Source organism: Myotis lucifugus, unplaced genomic scaffold, assembly GCF_000147115.1.
Source record: "Myotis lucifugus unplaced genomic scaffold, Myoluc2.0 scaffold_4, whole genome shotgun sequence".
NCBI lineage: Eukaryota > Metazoa > Chordata > Mammalia > Chiroptera > Vespertilionidae > Myotis > Myotis lucifugus.
Genome location: NW_005871052.1, coordinates 9,922,317 through 9,944,571, shown reverse-complemented (window position 1 = coordinate 9,944,571; position 22,255 = coordinate 9,922,317). Strand labels below are relative to the sequence as shown.

At 44.8% G+C, this 22,255-nt stretch overlaps 1 protein-coding gene and 1 pseudogene across 1 annotated transcript in view; one reads left to right on the top strand and one right to left on the bottom strand.

The window, feature by feature from the left end:
* MSN (moesin) overlaps positions 1-22,255 on the bottom strand; it is an 83,923-nt gene that overhangs the window by 33,148 nt on the left and 28,520 nt on the right. The gene's annotated exons all lie outside the window — the stretch shown is intronic.
* LOC102440127 lies at positions 1,502-21,432 on the top strand (annotated as a pseudogene).

Genomic DNA, 22,255 nt, shown 5'->3' with positions numbered 1-22,255 from the left:
GCAAATCCCCATGGAATGGGTAACACATTAAGCCTTATCAGTCTTTGACACCTCTAGGTCTTTCCTGAGCCCAGGGGTCAGTTAGTGGGGGAAGTGGAGGCCAGACAGCCATTTTGCTAGCTAAACAATTCAATGAGGACCAGGCCTGGGGAACAACTTTGTAAATAAATCTCACTAGGGAGCCAGGGAGGAAATCTATTTCAGGAATGACAATGGGACAGGAAAGGCCCTGAAGGCAGGAACAAGTTAAGGCAAGTACCCTAGTGGGAGGCAATGGGCAAGGTTAGCCACCTAGACTCAGTGTTACCCTAGGCTTCTTGCCAATATAGTGACCTCCTTAGAATAGGGCCTCATAAGGTAGGGGGAACGAGGCCCAATGTGCTGAAATTTGGCCTCAACATCTAGCCTCAAATCACCATTGAGCTGGGTCAAGAGAGACCTCAAAACACCAATGATTGAGGGAATAGGAAAAAGCAGAAATGGGACAGTGAGTCTTTTAGTACACTAGACTTCATTCTCACCTTAAGGTTTCTGTCTTACTTAGAGTTACCACTCCAATACCCAAGGCTATGTTAACACACAAGATGTTAGCCAAGTGAACAATACTAAGAAAGGGGATATAAGAGACATATATAGCATAGCATACAGATTCAGAAGTGGGAACATTTTACATCTTGACCTTTTTTGTGACATGGGCCATTCTTGGCAGTATGGTGAATTCTATGGAACCCTTTTCAGAATATTTGTAAATACATGAAGAAGTATATAAAAAGAAGCCAATTATATTGAAATAGTTATCAAAACTTACTATGTGCTTTATTATAATTTTAAGTAATTACCTAGGACTTGACCTTATTAGTTATTACTGCTATAATTTCAACTTTGTGTTGAGCATACATAATATTTTGAGAAAGCTACAATAACTAAATTGTGATATAAAAGTACCTTTGATTTCCATTGGTGACAAAGTCACAGATATTGCCATTACTACTTTTTTTGTCCTACATTCATAATTGAAAGAAGGGCTACATTTCATCAGTGAGAAGTTAGTGAAAACCAATATGTAATTTTTCTCCTTCCAAATCAGATACATCTGATAAGAGGTTAATATTCTTCACACTTCATATTATATCCATGGATCCCATGGAGACCCAAGGATCCCAGGTTAAAGAGCTTCCTATAAATTTTCGTTTACCCAGTATTAATGGAACACTATATTTAAGGAACTATGAGTTAGAGTAGAGATGTAGGACCAATTCCTGACCCCAACACACTTACTGAATAATAGAAAACTGTTATATAAAAGAAAAACATCCTGAGAAGTGCTGTAGTAGAACAGAAAAAACCTTTTGTGGAAATAAAATACCACAGTTCAGTGGTATTTGCGCTGATCTCTAAGGATAAGATGGATTCTGAAAAAGGGAGACTGTGGGAATGGGGGTAAGAGTACCCAAATGTCCTAGGTAGAGATGTGTGATGCCCCAGAGGAGGCAGAGATGCAATGGCCTGCATAGAAGCAGACATGCAGGCCTACTCCAGGGTGAATGAGGCTGACAGAGTGAAGAGTAGGCAAGAAACTGGAAAGGTAAGTAGGTGGAGGGCTTTAAAGTCTATACTAGAAAGCTTGGCCTTAATCATGTTAGCAATGGCCAGGCAGCCTGGAGGTCCTGAGCAGAGTAGCGCCAAATCTGAACAGGATTTTTTGGAAGAAAGCACCAAGGGAAGAAACTGAGGAAAGGGACGGGACTCCAGGGCCACATTCCACAGCCTATGAGTTCTCTTTAATAAACACTATTGGGAAGGTTTGTTCAAAGTAAATAAGCCAGTGTCTCTTGCATATCATGTCAGTCAGGGGTTATGTCAATTTAGCATCTTCAAGGCTTAGCCCATAGGCCCAAATATTGAACAAAAATATTTGTTAAAGAGATTAAGAAGTACAAATTGGCAGTTACCAAATAGCCACGGGGATGTAAAGTACAACATAGGGAATAAAGTCTCTTTAATAAATGGTGTTGGGAAATTTGGACAGGTACATGAAAAAAAATGAAACTAGACCACCAATGACACCATACTCAAGATGGATAAAAGACTTAAATGTAAGTTGTGAAGCCATAAAAATCCTAGAAGAAACCATCTCAGACATCTCTCATAGCAATGGTTGCTGATACTTCTCCTAGGGCAAGGGAAACTAAGGAGAAAATAAACAAATGGGACTACATCAAAATAAAAAGCTTCTACAAAGCAAAATAGACCATCAACAAAACAACAAGAAAGCCCACTGCATGGGAGAACATATTTGCCAATGATACATCTGATAAGGGGTTCATATCCAAAATATGTAAGGAACTCATACAATTTAACAAAGTAAGACAAAAAATCCAATTAAAAAATGGGCAGAGGACTTAAATAGACACTTCTCCAAAGTAGACATACAGATGGCCAAGAGACATGAAAAAATGCTCAAAGTCACTAACCATCAGAGAGATGCAAATTAAAATGACAATGAGGTATCACCTCACACCTGTCAGAATGGCTACCATCAACAAATGACAAGTGCTGGCGAGGATGTGGAGAAAAGGGAACCCTAGTACGCTGCTGGTGGGAATGCAGATTGGCACAGCCACTATGGAAAACAGTATGGAGTTTGCTCAAAAAATTAAACATGGAGGAGAAACCAAGATGGCATAGGTAAACACGTGAAATTGCTGCCTCGCACAACCACTTCAAAAAAAAAACAACTAAAATACAAAACCGACATCATCCAGAAGCACAGGAAGGCTGGCTGAGTGGAAATTCTACAACTAGAAGGAAAGAGAAAAGCACACTGAGACTCAGAGGAGGTGCGGAAGTGAAGTGCAGAGGTACAGAGGTGTGTGAGGAAAGGGCTGGCAACTGAGGACATGGTTGTCTTTTTCAATCGGGAGGGAGACACAAGCTCCCGACTGATCTGAACTCCAGTTCTGGGTGAGGCTCTGGGGACCCAGACTCTACGGGGAGAAACTGGACTGTCTGGCATCGGTCGGAACTCGAGGGCGGCTTTCTCTCGGAGGTGCTTGCAGCGATTACCTCGGGAAACTGAGACCCGGGGCCTCTTAGAGCAGGACTGAGGATCAGCCATAGCTGTTTGCTCCGCCCTGTTGATTCCCTGAGACCCCGTCCCACCCAAGCTGTGTGCAGAGGCTTTTGCAAATGAAAGGCCTGGCCCTTTGCAATCTGAAAATTACCTAACAAACTGCAGCAGTGTCAGAGAGACCCAGAACACCCAAAAGAAGGCCCAAGGCCCCACAGCAGCTTGCATTGCTTCACAGCTGGGCCTCATTTGGGCACCTACAAATCCCAAACAAAGAAGAGGAATCTGCAGATCTCTCCATAGCTCCTGCTGGGTAGCCTCAGGCAGAGGCTAAATTAGCACCTCCTTAGAGATCCAAGAGCCAGTGTACCCAGTGGTCAGAGTGGGACCATCCAGATTACAACTCCTCAGATCCATAAGGGACACACTCAGGGGGCAGACTCAGTGAGCACCAAAGCCCCACTGAGGCAAGTCTTGCCCCATAAGGGTGTCTCCAGCACAGAAGTTATCCCACCATAGACACAGCTGATTCTCACAGCCAATTGGCCTGGAGGTCAATTCCTCCCAATGATACCAACTACAATCAAGGCTTAACTACAACAAGACTGTGCACAAAGCCCACAAAGGGGTGCATCAAGAGTGTCCACCTCAGGTAAGTGGGGAGGCTGAGCTACTGGGCCCTATAGGACACCTAGCACAGAAAGCCACCCTATCAACAGAGAGAAGCAACCAAAATGTGGAGACAAAGAAACAGGACACAAATGACAGAAATGGAGGAAAGCAAACTACTGGATATAGAGTTCAAAACCACACTTTTAAGGTTTTTCAAGAACTTTCTAGAAACCGCCGATAAATTTAGTGAGACCCTCGTTAAATCTAGTGAGACCCTCGAGGATGTGAAAAAGGACCAAATAGAAATTAAGCATACACTGACTGAAATAAAGAATATTATACAGAGATCCAAAAGCAGGCTAGAGGATCACAAGAATCAAGTCAAAGATTTGAAATATGAAGAAGCAAAAAACACCCAACCGGAAAAGCAAAAAGAAAAAAGAATCCAAAAGTATGAAGATAGTGTAAGGAGCCTCTGGGACAACTTCAAGCGTACCAACATCCAAATTATGGGGGTGCCAGAAGAAGAGAGAGAGCAAGATATTGAAAACCTATTTGAAGAAATAATGACAGAAAACTTCCCCTTCCTGGTGAAAGAAATAGACTTACAAGTCCAGGAAGCGCAAAGAACTCCAAACAAAAGGAATCCAAAGAGGACCACACCAATACACATCATAATTAAAATGCCAAGAGCAAAAGACAAAGAGAGAATCTTAAAAGCAGCAAGAGAAAAACAGTTAGTTACCTACAAGGGAGTACCCATAAGATTGTCAGCTGATTCTCAACAGAAACTATGCAGGCCAGAAGGGAGTGGCAAGAAATATTTAAAGTGAATAGCAAGAACCTACAACCAAGATTACTTTACCCAGCAAAGCTATCATTCAGAATTGAAGGTCAGATAAAGAGCTTCACAGATAAGAAAAAGCTAAAGGAGTTCATCACCACCAAACCAGTATTATATGAAATGCTGAAAGGTATTCTTTAAGAAGAGGAAGAAGAAAAAGGTAAAGATAAAAATTATGAACAACAAGTACATATCTATCAACAAGTGAATCTAAAAATCAAGTGAATAAAAAATCTGATGAACAGAGTAAATAGTGAATATAATAGAATCAGGGGCATAGAAAGGGAGTGGACTGACAATTCTTGGGGGGAAAGGGGTGTGGGGGTGCAGGAAGAGACTGGACAAAAATTGTACACCTATGGATGAGGACAGTGGGGGGGGGGTAAGGGCAGAGGCTGGGGTGGGAACCGGGTGGAGGGGAGCTATGGGGGGAAAAAGAGGAACAACTGTAATAATCTGAACAATAAAGATTTAATTAAAAAATAAAATTAAATTAGATTAAAAAAAAAACAAAACAAAAAGAAACAACAAAAATTAAGCATGGAGCTTCCATTTGACCCAGTGATCCCACTTCTAGGAATATATGCTAAGAAGCCTGAAACACCAATTAGAAAGAATATATGTATCCTTATCTTCATAGCAGCACAATTTACAATAGCTAAGATTTGGAAACAGCCCAAGTGTTCATCAGTAGATGAGTGGAGAAAAAGCTGTGGTACATTTACACATTGGAATACTATGCAGCTATAAAAAAGGATCTCTTATCCTTTGAGACAGCATGGAGAAACCTGGACAGTATTATGTTAAGTGAAATAAGCCAGTCAGAGAAAGACAACTATCACATGATCTCACTCATATGTGGACTCTATTGAACAAAATAAACCAATGAACAAAATAGATCCAGAGATATAGAAGCATAGAACAGACTAATGAATCTCAGAGAGAAGGCAGGGGTGGGTGGGTGGGTGGGGAGAGATTAACCAAAGAACTAGAAACTACTTTCCCAGAATTCCTGATCAGGGTTTTTGCCATTCCACTGTGGCTACTCCTACAGAGAGAGCAGCCTGAGGTTTCCTGAATTTCACTGTGAAGACAAATAATCTTACATTTAAAAAAAAAAAAAAAAACAGAAAGAAAAGCAAACACAAAGGGACTTCTATTATTGCCACCAGTTAACTCAAAAGAAAATGTGAGTCATGAGGACAGGATCATGGGTCTGTGCTCCCCGGTTTTCTGTATGTCAGAGGTAAGGGGAGTGAGGGTAATAACATAACTGGAGCCTGAAGGTGATAGGGCAGAAGTTTTGATCAAAGAAGATCCCTTGTTCTGCGTTAGACTAATCTTCCTTAGACTAAGCTGCAGGCCACACAGGGCCCACTAGATGCTCACCCTAGTGGGTACCTACTAACCTTTTGGGTCTGGCCTCTGTAACCTCAAGGAGAAGAGAGTTGGGAAACAAAAACCTGAAAATAAAGCCTCTGAAGTCAGCAGAAATTTTCAGCAGCCCCTCAGCTTGTTAAGAGTAGAGGGTCTGGACATAGTGGGGTAGCATTTCAAGATAGTCTCCAGCAGAGAGCTGAATCCCTACCTTAAACCTGTCCCTGGAGACCTAGCCATAGACTGTGGTTAAAGACTTTCTCTGGAGAACATTAAGGGTTTAAGAAACAAACAAAAAAAAAGTCTGGGTGTGGTTGTGGGGGGTGTCCCCCTCTCAAACACAGTTAGCACCCCCACCCCCAGCCCAAGAACAATAAATCCACTGTTACTTATTAAACAATTGAACAAAGACACTTCCCACACCAAGCCCTTCACTGGATTAACAAGTCCATCTCAGTGATTTACCATCCAAAGTTCTCAACAAACTGGGATCTCTCTTGTGTCCCCAGTTTGCTGGCCTAAGAAACAAAAATAATCAGGCCAGATGCTCCTGCTGCCTTGGCTGCAGTAGCTGGGGTACTTTGGTCCATGGGCCTGGACCCTCAAATAATGGACCCTCTTTTTCCCTAGAGCTAAGAACACCCAAATGAGCAGTACCTAGGCCACGGTAAAAAGATCAGGGCAATGTTTCCCCTCATTTGCTCCATGTCACGGGCAATCAGACCAGGAGGGGATTGCAGGGAAAGAAGACAGAGGAGAAAGGAGAGGGAGAGTGGAATAATGACAAGTAACCTGCCTGAAGCACGAACCTGTAAGCCAGAGAGAATTGGCATTACTGGTGTCACTTCATGGGTAAGGAAACTGAAGTATATAGAAGCAGGTGACATAAGGATGGTAATGAACACTACTGAATACCAACTATGTGCTAAGCCCCATCACCCACTGTCTCAATATCACTGAAGTCACATTTACTCAGCCAGCAAGTAGTAAAGATGAAGATGGGTCTTCTGGACATTCAGCATCTTCCATGACTACACCCACCTCTCTGGTTGTGTGGATTTCACTGCTTTCTTCAGATACCACCTTGGCAGCTATTTTGGCCAAGGCCCAAACACTTTGATATAGGAAGCCTGGGCACATCTGGGAAGCACTGCTTGGAAGGCCCCTCACTAAAGCAGAGCTTCTGAGTCAGCCCAGTTGGATCTGAGCTCAATGACCTCACACCCGCCCCATCTGCCACCTCCTCATTCTCCCTGAGTGTCCACCAGCTCTGAGCTTTCAGTGGAGCTGCTGGTATAGAGAAAGCAAAGGTAAGTGGGGTAGAGGGGGCAGGAGCAGGACAAGCCCTACCAGGGCAATCCCAAAACTTCAGTATCTTCACTGGACAGAGAATAGACACCGCAGTGTCATCCAAATTGGCTATCCCAATTATTTATACTCCAGCAGCCACCATTTCCTGCTACCAGAACTGGATCAGGGCAGGGCCTGGTCTGTCTTGCCTCTTGGGATGACTGCCCTGCTTCAAGCAGCTGTTTTCCATAAGGGGGAAAACAAGGGATGCTTTGAATCTCTAGCCTAGGAAATATTCTCCCCCTCCTCCTCCTCCTCCTCCTCCACTGACTCATTCACTTCCCAACAATTTAGCCTCTTCCTTTTGACTTGGAAGTGGTGCCTTGTACAACAGTTATCTGTTCTGACCTCTTCCTAACCATTTTCAGACCCTTACAATTAGCAAGATCTGCCTGGGGTTAACTCATCCTAGGCCTGTGCCTTTTCCCAGTTATTTCTAAAAAATAGAACCACACCCAACCCATGTACACCCATACCTTAATGGGTCAGCAATATCTTCAACCACTCGAACTGCTACAAAGGGCATGGGAGACAAGGGTCCCCTTTCACTTGCTTTAGCCCAGGCCTGCCCTCCAAAAGCTCTCCAAAAATCATTTCAACTTGGAGGCAAAGGCATATTGGAGACTGAGTGTTACTCCTCCAATTACCATATATTTAAAGGAGTAATTCCAAACATAACTATTCCCTCTTAGAAATGAGATCATCACTACCCTTGTCATTGTGGGAGAAGAGCTCAAGGCATAGGCCAAAGCTGTAAAGGGTCAGAAACAGTGAGGTTACCTTTAGCAAGTCATATCTTCCCCCTTTAACCAACCTTAATCGAATGGTATAAATCTCAGATCCAGGCAGGTTCCCACTCTCTCCTCTCACCACCCTGAAAGGTCAGGGAGGAAAACTAGGCTCCTCATTCATTTGGTACCTAACTCCAGGACTTACTTTCAAAATCAGCTCAGCCAAACCATACCCAGGGGCAAACAGCATCCACAGCCCTACCCCTCCTCCCCCCACCCCAGCTCATCTTTCCTTTCTAGGCACAGGGGCTGTCCCACCACCTCCTTAGTACAGTCATTCCTCCTCTTTACATTTCCTCACCATTTTAATCCTCTCATCTGGTTCCTCCAGAATAACACCCTTCTGAACATCTCATCCCTATTCTCCAAGAAAATAAACAGTCCAGAATCCCAAACTGTCAGATCTGAAGTTACCTCTCCTAGATCATTTGATTCAAACTGCAATATACTACAAAAGAAACTGAGGTCCAGAGGAAGATAGGCACCTAGCCTAAGGTAACAAAGCTTTGATGTAGTGTGAGAGCAGGGATGAAAAACTTGGCTCTTGATCGACTGGCCTATTTAATAAGCCATAGAATCACCCTGGCAATTAGAAAACAGTAGACATTTCAGGCTACCTACTGTTGATGTGGAAAGACTATGTGGAAGTGTCTGGATCAGCATGCTTCTATGAAAAACTCCAAACTAACACTGCTTGGAAATCTAGACTTCAACAAAGAGCAGGCCTAACTATCAGGCTCTGAGACATTCACCACCACCCATTCTAGGGAGACTAAACCTTTTATGACAACATAGAAGGAAACTCAAACATCTCTTGTTTCTAGGACAGCTTCTTTTGCCAAAACTTGGGTAGCAACTTATTGGAAAGGTCCAAGGCATAGCTAAGACCTAAGTTGGAGGTTAGGGAAGGTGGGGCTGGAGTGAGAAAAGGGGGCACAGCAGGGAAAAAGGCAGGAGATTTGAGGAACAAATTTATATCCAGGTAGCCAAGAACAACAAATTCTTCAATTCCCATAAAAATTTGAAGCTGCTGAAATAAAAGGGAAGAGGGCCTATCATTAAAGTCTCCCAAATGAGTGAAACCTCTCAGAGGCCACACCCAGCTGGGCTTCAGTTTCAGTTTCCTGCTTGACCTAGCTTCCTGCTTGCAAGTTTCACAGGAAGTATTTATAGACTAGAAAGAGACCATTTATAGCTGCCTGAAGATGCCAGTTCTGCCTAGAGCACCAGTAGAGGGCTCTATTCTCTCTGCTCAGTAACACACCACAGCAATCTCCAGCATCACAGCTCTGAAGCACACTGGAGTTGATCTATGCCTTGGCTTGGCTTCCACCCACTGTTCATGGAACTTATACCCTGTCCTGTGTTCCTCGGTGTTAAAATTGCTGAAGCCATGGTCAGTCAAGTATGCAGGGGCAGTGGGAGGCTTTCAGATCAAGTCAAGAAGTTCTGTTTTCAGTCCCAGAACTAGGCTAAGGCCAGCTTTCTGCAAACCTTGCTGGTCAGCCAACAGCCAAACACAGTATCTGAGGAACCCACAAAATTGGAGCTCTCATCCCAGAAATAATGATCTCTACTCTTTGAGGAGCAAAATACGTTATAGTAGAAAGAGGCTTCGGAGCCTCTTTGAATTTCTTTCTGAAACACTGTTTCCTAATCTATAAAATGGGTCTAAGAATATCAACTTTACGATAGGGTTATTATGAAATTTAAGTTAGAAATAATAGACATGGCCCTATATGGTTTGGCTCAGTGGATAGAGCGTTGGCCTGTGAACTGAAGGGTCCCGGGTTTGATTCTGGTCAAGGGCACATGCCTGGGTTGTAGGCTCGATCCCCAGTCTCTCATCATTGATGTTTCTATCTCTCTCTCCCTCTCCCTTCCTCTCTGAAATCAATAAAAATATATTTTAAAAATAATAATAGACATGAAGGTACTTGGCACATCATAAGTAGAATGTGATTATTACTAACCCTTCATTTTTCAGCCATATTATTATAAATATCCTACTTCTCAGGAATGATTTTAAGCAAAAACTTGTTCTACTGCAGAGGGGACTGTTAGGTCGGAGAGAGCCCAGGATCGGATACATGCAGACGTGTGATGAGATAATGGACTCCCCCTGGCGTTTCTAACAGATCAGCGTGCCAGACACAGATACTGGCTTCTCCCTGAATCAACACGACCCCCACACAGATACTGACTCCTTCCTGAATACCCCTGCTGACCCCCTGCAGCTGAAACTTCCTCAGCTGAATACCTCAGCTCATGTCCCCGCCCCTCACCCAACCGCAGTATAAAAAAGCGCCCCCCCCTCCCTGTTGGCGTGAATCCACTAGTATCATCACTCCCACCACCACAGATATTACTGTACACTAAAACAATGTCTCTGTTGTACGAGAAACATAACTTTGTATTCGGAAAACACGGGTGTGAGGTCCAGCTTCACCAATAACAACCTCTTGACCTTCCCACCTGTAAAATGGGCATAATGATGCCAACCTGGCAGAATGTTGTACAGTGCTAATGGACTGTTTCCCAAACATAAGAATCATTTGGAGTACTAATTTAAAAATACAGATTCTTGAACTCCCTTCAAACTTACTGAAATAGGCTTTCCAGAGAAGCTTGGGAACTAGTAGTTTTTCCCCAGGTGATTCTTATCCTCTGAGAAGTTTAAAGAAACATCACCTAGCACAGATGTTGCTGAGATGAGATAAGGGGTAGGAACAGAGGTCTGGTCCTCTAAAATGTTTCCTGGCCTGCAAATCCTCATTACAGGGACCTTGAGATTAGGAATGGGCTCTGCAAGCGGAGAGGGAGGAGAAGACTTCGGAATTCCAATCAGAAAGTTAAGTGCTTTCAGGAATGGTCAAACCCTCAGGACGCTGTCCAGAGCCTTCCAATATCCTCCCATGTAGTTAAGAATCAGACAGTTGGAGGAAACAGCCAGTATAGATACCTCAGAAGCCAAACATATTGATCAAAATGTTCTACTTAGGGCCTCAACCAAAGCCATCTTGAGTTTTCTGCCCATTAAACACTTCACATTCACTCTTTCACGGGCGAACTTTCAGGCAAGAAACAGATTTTAAATGCCACTTTCCCTTTCCTGGATGCTTTTGGGAACTTGGGGAAGAGACATGGTGAGAGGGTCCTGTATTTGCATACTGATGTGAGCAGGTGGGGTGGGGATGATGGTGGGAGTCCAAGATAGATGTGATTAATAATGATGCACTGGAACCAGCTTACACTGGAGCTGATCACATGCATCTCTTCACAATTCCTCCTTCAAAGATATATTGGTAGCTTGAAATACTCCATGATGAGATTATTTACACCACGGAATCAGTAAACCATGGCTTCACCAGAGTTTATTGTTAAATATTTACCAGCATATGAGACATATGTGGGATAAACATTGTAATGAAAAAACTGAGTCTCAATAAAGAGAAGCAACTGCCATCTTCTAGTTGGACGACCTTGGCCAAGAGCCAGGTCTGTCTTACTAGCAACAACTCTCTGGTTCTCTGTATCAGTTCTCCAGGGGATTAGGAAGCCCCTCTTGTCAAGGAAAAAGTGGCTGACCCAAAGGGTTCCTCCATCAACTAAAGGCAAAACAAGGGTACCTGGTATGCCTGGTGTACTACCAAGGAAAGCTGGGGGTAAAGAGCCCTGAACTAAACATGAAGGCAACATCCCCACCAGAGGAGAGAGGCTAGAGTGGGGCAAGGAATGGTTTGGAAAGCCTCAATGGAAACCATAGCACATCCTTAAGGTCTCTTCACAAATATGTGACAGAGTCCTAGCCAGTTTGGCTCAGTGGATAGAGCGTCGGCCTGCTGATTGAAGGTCTCGGGTTCAATTCCAGTCAAGGGCATGTAGCTCGGTTGCAGGCTCTTCCCCTCAGCTTCTAAAGGCCCTTTCAGCATTGCAATTCCAAGAAAAGGGAGCCTGGCAATTCCCATGGTGGGGAACTGTGAAGAGAGACCAACACAAGCAAAGCCCCAGCCCTAAACCCCGGAGAGCCCCACAGCCTCTGGCGACTGAACTCAACTCTTTAGGGGCTCGTGGAAGAGGCAACCAATCAATGTGTTTCTCTCACGCTGACATTTCTGTTTTTCCCTATCACTCTAAAAATCAATGGAAAAATATCTTGGGTGAGGATTAAAAACAAAACAAAAAACAAATATGTGACAGAGATTGTGGGTTCTGGAGGGAAGCCCTGGAACACTTCATGACCTAGATCTCTTTAAGTCTCAGTGTCCCTAGAAGTAAATGGGAGTAACAATGCCTACCTCACCAAATTGTGAGGACGACCTTAGTTTTACTTATAGGAAAGGACCTAGCTTGGCACTTAGCATGTTTTAGATGTTTGATAAATTTTTGTTCCTTTCTCCTGCAACCTCATTATCCAACTCAGATGCTTACAGAGCCTCTGGCTTGTCCTTATACAAAAATAATCCTAGCCTCATGTGCACTGTTCTTTATAATTTAAAAGGTATTTGTTCAAACGTGTTCTCTCACTAAATTCAACTCTGTATGGAAGGCAAGGCAGAGATAAGCACCATTTTATAAAAAGGTTAAATAGAGGCTCAATGAGGTAAACAGAAAATTTCTCAAGTATAAAGGAGACAAGACTAGAATCCGGGTCTCCCCAGCTACCAGTACACTGTTGTTTGCCTTTCCAGGTTCCTTTATTAAGGTTACAAGAGGGTTCTTCCGAAGGCTTACCTATTATTTATTTTATCCAAGAAATCTAGTGGCCTCTGGCTTTTAGCTCTGTTTCAGGGTAACATTAGAGGGTCTCTCCTTGGGATGGGAGATCAGGCAGCACAGGGTGGGAATAGTCTTTCTTGTGGTGGAGGGAGCCACAGCGTTAGCTGAGAACAACCAGCCAAGAAACAGTAGGCTATAAATTTGTTCTGGTTTGGTCCCAGTCAGCTAGTTCAGAGTGTCCCCAACTATTGACTTGCTCAGTGGTTTTAAATTTTGTTACTTTTCCAGCAGCTCCTTGCCTCTTCACTCTCCAAAAACAAACAAACAAAACAAACTTGTAAGACACTTCAAAACATGGAGTACATAAAAGTAGAACTATTCTGTTTGAAGGAGGGACTGCAGCTCCTGAGGTAGTTCTGCCAAATACAGTTTGCAAATCAGCTTGGGGGAAGGGGAAAGTTCCAGGTCTAAATTTCCAGAATTCTACTTATCTAATTCAGCCACTGATTCCTTATAGGGCCTCTGTTTCCCCATTTGTAATCTGAGATGGTTGTACCAATCAGCTTCTAAAGGCCCTTTCAGCATTGTGATTCCAGGAAAAAGGAGCCTGGAAATTCCCATGGTGGGGAACTGTGAAGAGAGAGCAACACAAGCAAAGCCTCAGCCCTAAACCCCGGAGAGCCCCACAGCCTCTGGTGACGGAACTCAACTCTTCAGGCAGTTACTCAACTACTGGGCAAATGGTGTCTGGGCGGGTGGGCAGACAGGCAGGAAGACGGGCGCCACACCCTCCCTTGCACAGGAAGCCAGCTACATCCTCTTTTCCCCCACCCGAGGCAGAACATCTCCAAAGGTCCCCAGCAGAAGTAGTGGGGGCAGGGAGAAGAAGAGGATGGGGCCTGAAAGGAAACTGAACATGCAAATCACCTCAGTGTGCTAGGAAGCCATCTGAGGGGGAGAGGAATGCCTAGGGCTCTGGGAAAGAGCAACAAAGTAGCCCCATTCTATACTGGGGCCCAGCTCCCTCTACAAAACCTAGTCAAAATGGCTATGGCTTCAGGAGTCATAAGGCATAGGCTGGTACAGTGGGTACTGGGCCCACTCACTCATTCCTTGCACTGAGTTTCTCTAGTCTGAAGAGCTGAGTCTCATTCATAGGTACTTACAGTTCTTTCTTAGGGTAAGAACACAGACATGCCGTGGGTGGGTTGGGTGTATACATGAGTGAACACTAGAAAATACAGGGACTCTTCATGCCTCTCAAAGCCAAGGAGGCAGGCACCAATTCACATGGCCACACCACCAGCCAATTTTCCCGTACCCGCCCCCATACCCTGTGACTGGGGCCCAGCCCTCCCCACATCCTGTTCTCAAAGAACACATGATTGCCTGGGGAAAGATATTGTCATTTACCACACTTCCTCTCCCTGAAGGAGGCTTTGGTTGACTGAGGAGGGGGCTGGAGTTCTTTAGGCTGAATAATCTGCAGTAAATCTCCCAGTTTCACAGACAGGGAAAGGAAGGGTAACCAGTTAACACTCGGAGCACCTTTCACAATCTGAGGATCCATGCATAGAGACAGAGGGTGATGGTCCAAAGTATTTCTGGAAAAATGAATTTTCTGGAAAAACACAAATTGGCAACTTGTCCTACATTTGGAAACTGGAAGACAACATGCCAATGCTCTTCCTTGATTAATGAAGCAGAAGATGCAAAAATACAATAAACTTATTTTTTTAAGGTTCCCAGGTCCTGGCCGGTTTCTCAGTGGTTAGAACATCTGCCTGCAGACCAAAAAGTCGTAGGTTTGATTCCAGAGTCAAGGGCACGTACCTGTATCTCGGTTGCAGGTTCCCAAGCCCAAGTTGGGACACGTGCAGGAGACGACCAATTAATGTGTCTCTCTGATGTTGATGTTTCTCTTTCCCCCTGCTCCCTCCCTTCCAATCTCTCTAGAAATCCAGATGAGGATTTAAAAAAAAAAAAGGTTCCCACCATCACAAGTCTCACTACGCATGGTTTTTAAATGCCAGTGTCAGCATTTCTGTTAAAGCAGCATGATTTTCAGAGTTTTAATGGGCCTAGAGTGACTTTGGCTACTTGGAAAAAGAAAATGACATCAATCCCACATGAACAGCTCCCACAGAAAAATGAGAGAAAGGGATGGTGAGGTGGTACCACAGCCTGAGCCCACTCATTGTTCAGTTTCCCTTCACTCCTCTTTGAAGAGCTGACTCTCTGGTTCCCTTTTGTCTCACCTTCCCAAACTATAAGCAGCTGATCATTCATCTGAATATGCGTGAACATTCATGAATATTCAGGGGGGGCCTCCTAAGTCATTCATGGTGAGAAGTCAGAAGGAAGATGCCTCACTAAGTGCAGACCTTCAATGCAGCATGATACTTGACTAGGTTTGTATAGAGGACCTTGGCCGACCACCCTGAAACAGGATGACTCCAGTCCCACTCAGCCTGTTGCTCCCCCACACCTAATCTTGCAGTCCAATCTAACTCTTGGCCCCATCAATGACAATCTTTATTACATAGGCCTTAACAAAATACTGACAATTAGCAACTGCCTCTGGTGGACGTGCTGAAGACTGAAAGAGTGGCCTTATAACTGCCCTAAGTATTTCTGTTTATAGCTACTAATTCAAGTCTTCATTCTGACATGATCATCTTTCCTAGAAAAAGAGGTATAGAGAGCCCAAATAATGCCTGTGAGCTCTGTGGGTCCATGATTGTTTTGGAAAAGTCCTGGGGTAGAGCAATAAGAGAACAGGGACATGACACCCAGCTTATTAGTTTTGGTCCCTACGTAGATTGCTATAACTTCTCTAAAAAAATGGATTTGCATATTTTGGTTGATGAAGCCACACCTTGCCCTTCCAGCCACAAGCTAGTTACCAATTTACTAAGACTGGCAAAAATTGCCTGGTCAGTGTGGCTTAGTGGCTGAGCATCGACCTATGAACCAGGAGGTCACAATTCGATTCCCAGCCAGGGCACATGCCCAGGGTTTCCGGCTCAATCCCTGATGTGGGGCATGCAGGAGGCAGTAGATCAATGATTCTCTCTCATCATTGATGTTTTTATCTCTCTCTTCCTCTCCTTTCCACCATAAACACAATTTTTGCACCCCCTAATGCTGAGGTGGGCATGCATGAAACCACTCACACCCCCACACACATACACATATCTAATAGCAGCAGGAAAGATGCACACCATATCTCAGCAGCCTCCCTAATGGCCCAGGCAACAGATATTGCTCCATAATCTAAAACAAGCCCTACAATTTTACCTACAATTCTAGTAAGGCCTAGAAAAGCAAATAGGGCCACCTCTTACCTACCTTATGTGCTTTACAAAGTACCTGCATCCCTGACACAGTCACATATAAATATACACACATGCTGGTTCATATACCACCAAGCTATCAGACACCCAATATAGAGCAGGCCTTGAGATAATTCTAATCCTTACACATGCACATGTGTAAAAGCGAGAATATTTTTTGTTTGGAGGGGGCAACAAGCAGACAAATGAATGGGGAATTAACCATTCCATACAGCAAGGGCCATGATAGAGGTACTCAGAGGAAACTGGAAACATAAAGGGGGTCCCAGGCAATAATGAAAAAGACAGAAAGGCAGAAGGTTTCTACAGCAGTGGTTCTCAACCTTCCTAATGCCACGACCCTTTAATACAGTTCCTCATGTTGTGGTGACCCCCAATTTCATTGTTACAAATTGAACATAATTAAAGCATAGTGATTAATCACAAAAACAATATGTAATTATATATGTTTTCCAATGGTCTTAGGCGACCCCTGTGAAGGGTCGTTCGACCTCCAAAGGGGTCACAACCCACAGGTTGAGAACCGCTGTTCTACAGGAAGAACTGACCTATCCTGAAGGATAATAAGATTTATACAAAAAAAAGGTATTAAAGGGAAAGGGAAGCTCATGGTGTTCAGGGAGGAGAAATAGCATGTACAAAGATTCAGAGGCAAGAAACACAATGCATGCCCCCCCAAATGCCATAAGGAAATATACAGTATGCAAAAACCCTCCCAAAGGCACACAATTAAGAATCAAAGCTCCTTTCCCAGCTCCCTAACCCTTTTCTCAGAGTCTATCAGAAGAGAATAAAGTTGAGACCTTTCTGTCATCATAGTATCAGGCACTAGCTCAGATATGGAGAAGAGGTGTGTCACAGACAGAGACAGAAACCCCTGAAGACCAAGCCTGACAAGGTGGTCTAATGTACAAGATATAGGTAGGAAGCTGGTTGTTTTACAAAGAGCCACTGAGGCACCAGCTTAACTTAATGGGCACTCCCTACTCTAGCTCCCACAGAGCTTGGAGGAACCATTCTCCAGACTTTAAGGGAAGTCTATCACAACCTACTTTCAGTCCATATGGAAAACCTGTCTACCTACAGATAGACCTAGAAGAGTGACCAGACTAGGAGAGCTCCCCTGACCCACACCCCAACACACAAACACACACACACACACACACACACACACACACACACACACAAAGAGGAAGTGAAAACTACCAGCACAGCAAGGGCTTGGGGTGGATCTCAGCCAGTGCTGCCTGGCTTCTGCAAAGGGGCATGATTTCACAAATTATTTTGCCCTCTTGAGTAAAAGTTCCTCTCATTTTCTCCTCTGTACATCCTCTATTCTTCACACACCATAACCATTTTGTCTAACCCAGGGCTCATATAACTCTTTTCCTTTTCCCCATTCCCTCATCTTAGGACTTTCAAGGCTCCTCAGACCATTCCCTCATCTTAGGAATTTCAAGGCTCCTCAGAGCTGGGGTTCCTCTTCAAAAAACGAGAGAGAGAGAGAGAGAGAGAGAGAGAGAGAGAAAGAAGAGAAGAGAAGAGAAGAGAAGAGAAGAGAAGAGAAGAGAAGAGAAGAGAAGAGAAGAGATTCTCAGACTATTTCTCCCTAATTAACTGCAGCGGAAGGCACAGTGAGGTTTGCTACAAACTAAGCCAGTCATTGGCATCACTGTTTTGAATATCTCTTTCCTCATCTGTTAAAAAATCATACAGAGATAGTGCAATATAGGGAGCACACTTAAAAATTAGAGGCAAAACCTAACTATGGTCCTAAAATGCTTTGATTTAAAATACTTAGAGGGGGAAAATATGATGAAAGAAATTAAGAGAAATTGGGGCATTTATCAAGCACCCTCATTCAATATGCCAGGTACCCTTAGAGGTGTACTTTCACAATCATGAGCTCTTTTCTCTCTCATAAATCCCAAAGAAGTGAGTATCATTATTATCCCTATTTTAAAGATGGAAAACTAAGGTTCAAAAAGGTTAAATGCCTTACCTAAGGTCATGAAGCTATAAATAATGGTTTAAAATAATCTATATATATAAAAAGCCAGTGACCATAATGGCCATAACAACCTTAATGACCTTAACGACCAGTCACTATGACACCCACTGTGGCCAGCAAACTGCCCAATCAGGGGGTGGGGCCAGCCGGCCAACCTCGCAGCCCCTCCTCCCTGCCCGCCTGACCCTGATCAGACTCTCCCACCCCCGATCAAGAGCAGGCCAGCCGGCCAAACACCCCCTCTTCCCCCCAGCAAGGCCCACCCCCAATCTGCCCGCCCCACCACATAGGCCCACAGCCCCTCTCCCTGACTGGCCTAATGGGAGCAGGGCTGGGTGGCCAACCTCTTGAAGCCCCTCCCCCTGGCCACCACACCCCTGATTGCACCCCTGACCCCAATAGGGGGCGGGGCTGGCCAGCCAACCTCCTGCAGCCCCTCCCCTTGGTTGACCATGCCCCCCAATGGGCCCCCACCCCCTGATCGGCCCACAGTCCCTCCCCCATCCAGCCCATCCTTGATCGCCCCACCCCCACCCTAATAGGAGGCAGGGCCAGCAGGCCAATCTCCTGCAGTCCCTCCCCCCGACCCGGCCTCACCCCAGATCGGCCCCCCTACCCCAATCAGGGGCAGGGCCAGCCAGCCAACCACCCATGGCCCCTCCTCCAGGCCACTGGCCCCCCGATCAGTACCCCCTCACCCCATTCGGGGGTAGGGCCAGCCAGCCCACTGCCCACAGCCCCTCCCCATGGCCGGGCCCACCCCCAACCTGCCTCCCAACCCCAATTGGGGTTGAGGCCCGCCAGCCAATCGCCCATGGCCCCTTCCCCCAGCAGGCCCGGCCCTGATCGAGCGGGCCAGCCGGCCAACCTCCCACCATCTCCTCCTCCCCACAGGCCCAGCCCCAATATGCCCCAATTGGGGCCGGGCCAGCCGGACCCCACCCATGCACGAATTCATGCACTGGGCCTCTAGTTGTACATAACTGGCCTACTTCATTTATCTCACGGTTACTACTGTCCTTTCTCTCAAGTCATCCTGATCAATGCTGACCAGATTCCCACCCCAAAAAGTCACAGGAAAACCTAAGGCAACTCTATTTGGAATGCTCACCATTAATTGTCACCTTAAAACTATTTAAGCTAATCTTACTCACTGACTATCCACAAATAATGCTTCAGTCCTTAAGGGTCAGAAATATTTGTGTATATTCAACAAGTCATCAAGTCTTCTACACGGTTGGGAGCAGAAGTACAGGGCTTTGTGGACATTAGGGAAGGGAATAGGAGGAACAGTCCTGGTGAGTTCTGTTTACCCCTTGTGTCTTGGTTACCCCAGGTCAGAAAGGTCAATGGTTGAGTCTCCCAGACCTAGTAGCCTGAAGTTAGGTGGTCATCCACTATCCTAGGTATGTTTGGGGAAGGGGAGGCATTGCAAAAAGAAGAGAAGGCATTCCAGAGCAGATTTCCTGCAATTCCTCTTAGATCCCTATCTTTACAGGAGAGTGACTCAGCCTTGGCATGACACTCTCTTGATTCCAGTATTCCCAAAGACTTGGCACGAATAGGCATAGGTGCCTGAAAAGGCATGCACCCACACAAATACACATCTAAAATACCCCCCTTTCCAAACACTGAGTGTAAGGGCTACAGATTGAGCTGGGAATGCCTTCCTGTCTGGGTAAGCTTATCGCTAGAACTATGCTATAGTATCACCCCCCTCCCCCAACTCCAAACAGTCTCAGTATCTTGCTCCAAAAGTACCCAGGATTCCTCCTGTTCAGGCATGGTCTCACAAGAACACAAACGAAGGACTTTCTCAAAAAGCCAGGTTTGATTTTGGGAGGTTCAGCAAAGCCAGGGATGAAGTGTGGGGGAAGGAACAAGAAGAGCTAGCCTCAGCTCCAGAATCCCCTGGTGAGTACAGCTTTGGACTGTTGTATTTTTGTTCTCAAATCTCCCTAATTACTATCAACAGCAGCTGCATACTTATCAGATTTGGGGCTGTCGGAGATGAAAAGCTAATCTTACAAAGGAAGAGTGAGCTAGAGAAAAGCATCATCCATCAGGTTCTTTCCACTCCAAGAATACAATTCTAATTCTAACCCCCAGTGACTATGACTCCAAATGTACATGAGGAGAAAGAGTGGTTTGGTTAGCTAGTAACCAACATGGAAGGGAATGAATACAAGCAGCTCAATCATAAATTAGAATTCAAAGGCCTAACATGTGCCTGGCTCAGAAAAGAGGTGACTATTAAGGAGTTATGAGTTTATAAGAAATTGGTATACAATAAGTTGGGAATATAAAGACTACCAGAGGTTAAACTCTTTCTGTGTGCTACATATGATCTTTGTTGCATATTCCTCTTTTTTTCTTTAAGAAATGCTTTTTAAAATTGGACTGTTCTAATACTTTCAACAATAAAGATTTAAAAAATAAAAAAATGTGACTGTTCCAAGAAAACACCAATGGTAGATGACACTGATGCTGCTAGAGGGCCTGGAAGCATGATAGGCCCTGCTGTGGCTTCCATAGAGGATTTGGCAGCCACATCTGGGGCGGAGGTTGGGGCAAGGCCAAGGATTTGGAGCTCACAGAGGCAAGGCAGAGAATAAGGAGTGGATCCCCATCATTAAGCTGGGCCACCTTATCAAAGACATGAATATCAAGTCTCTTCAGGAAACTTATCTCTTCTCCCTCCCTGCCTATCAAAGAATCTGAGATCATTAAACTTTTTCCTGGGGGCATTGAAATTATACCAGCATAAATCCACACTGGCCAGAGGTCCCAGTTTAAGACATTTGTCATCATGGGCGACTATAATGGACACATCCATCTGGGTGTTAAGTGCTCCAAGGAGATAGTTACTGCCATCCTTGGAGCCATCATCCTGGCCACACCCTCCATCGTCCCTGTCTCTGTGCAGCAGGACTATTGTGGGAAAAAGATCCACAAACCCCACACCATCCTTTGCAAGGTGACTGGCTGCTGTGGTTCTATGCCAGTGTGCCTCATCCCAGCCCCCGGGGCACTGACACTGTCTCAGCCCCCGTGCCCAAGAAGCTGCTGCTGATGGCTGGTATTGATGACTGCTACACCTCATCCGGAGGCTGCACTGCCATCCTGGGCAACTTCCCCAAGGACACCTTTGGTGCCATCTCCAAGACCAACAGTTCTCATCCCGACCTCTGGAAAAAGACCATGCTCACCTAGTCTCCCTACCAGGAATTCACTGACCATCTTATGAAGACTCACACCAGTTTCTGCAGAGGACCCAGGCTCCAGCTGTGGCCACTACATAATCTTATACAATAAAAATAAAGTGAATTAAGCCCATTTGAAAAAATATGAAACTTATTCTTACAATGCATACAAAAACAGGTCTAGGAAGCAAGTTTTCCAATTGCTAGACTAGATCAAATATTGGCAGGCTAGTAACTCTACTCACTCTCTGCAAGGCCTCAAACACAGACATTTTACTTTCCATAGAAGCAAGGGTCTTATCTGAAAGTTAGCCAGATAACTGACCCAGACAATCATACATAGTAGCCTTGTCCCTACCTAAGTAAAGGCATTGGTGGGGAAAGTGAGTGAAAAGTTTAGACCACTAGACATCTTCTCCAAAGACTCCTTCACATACCAGAAGGCCCTGTGCCAAGCTGATCCCCTCAATAGTAGGCCCAACCCAGGGGCTGACCTCTAGGCCTCTGGCTCCAACCTCTGGCCTTGAAGAGCAAGAGGCACACACTAAGAAGAAAAAAATCAAAAGAAAACCATCCCAGCTAGCCAATTAAGGGTTTAGGAAATAAAGGGATGGACAGATATGGCTTGTTGCCCTCTCTGTGCCCTTAAAAGGGTTTGTAGAATAAAAGGAAACCAAGTTGGAGATGCAAAACTCAGTGGTAGGGAGAGCAGAGAATAAAACTAATACCAATCATAAAGCTCCAAGGTTAAAGACCTCTATTAATAACTAAAACTGCACATAAGCCTTTCTCTCCTCTGGACTAGGTCTAGGATCCTCAGAGTCCAGTTAGCACTTCTCTTATAAGGAAGTGATAAGAAAAAAAAAACATTCAGGAATGCCCACCTTCTAACCTTCCACACCAGACCCCTGCTCCTCATACT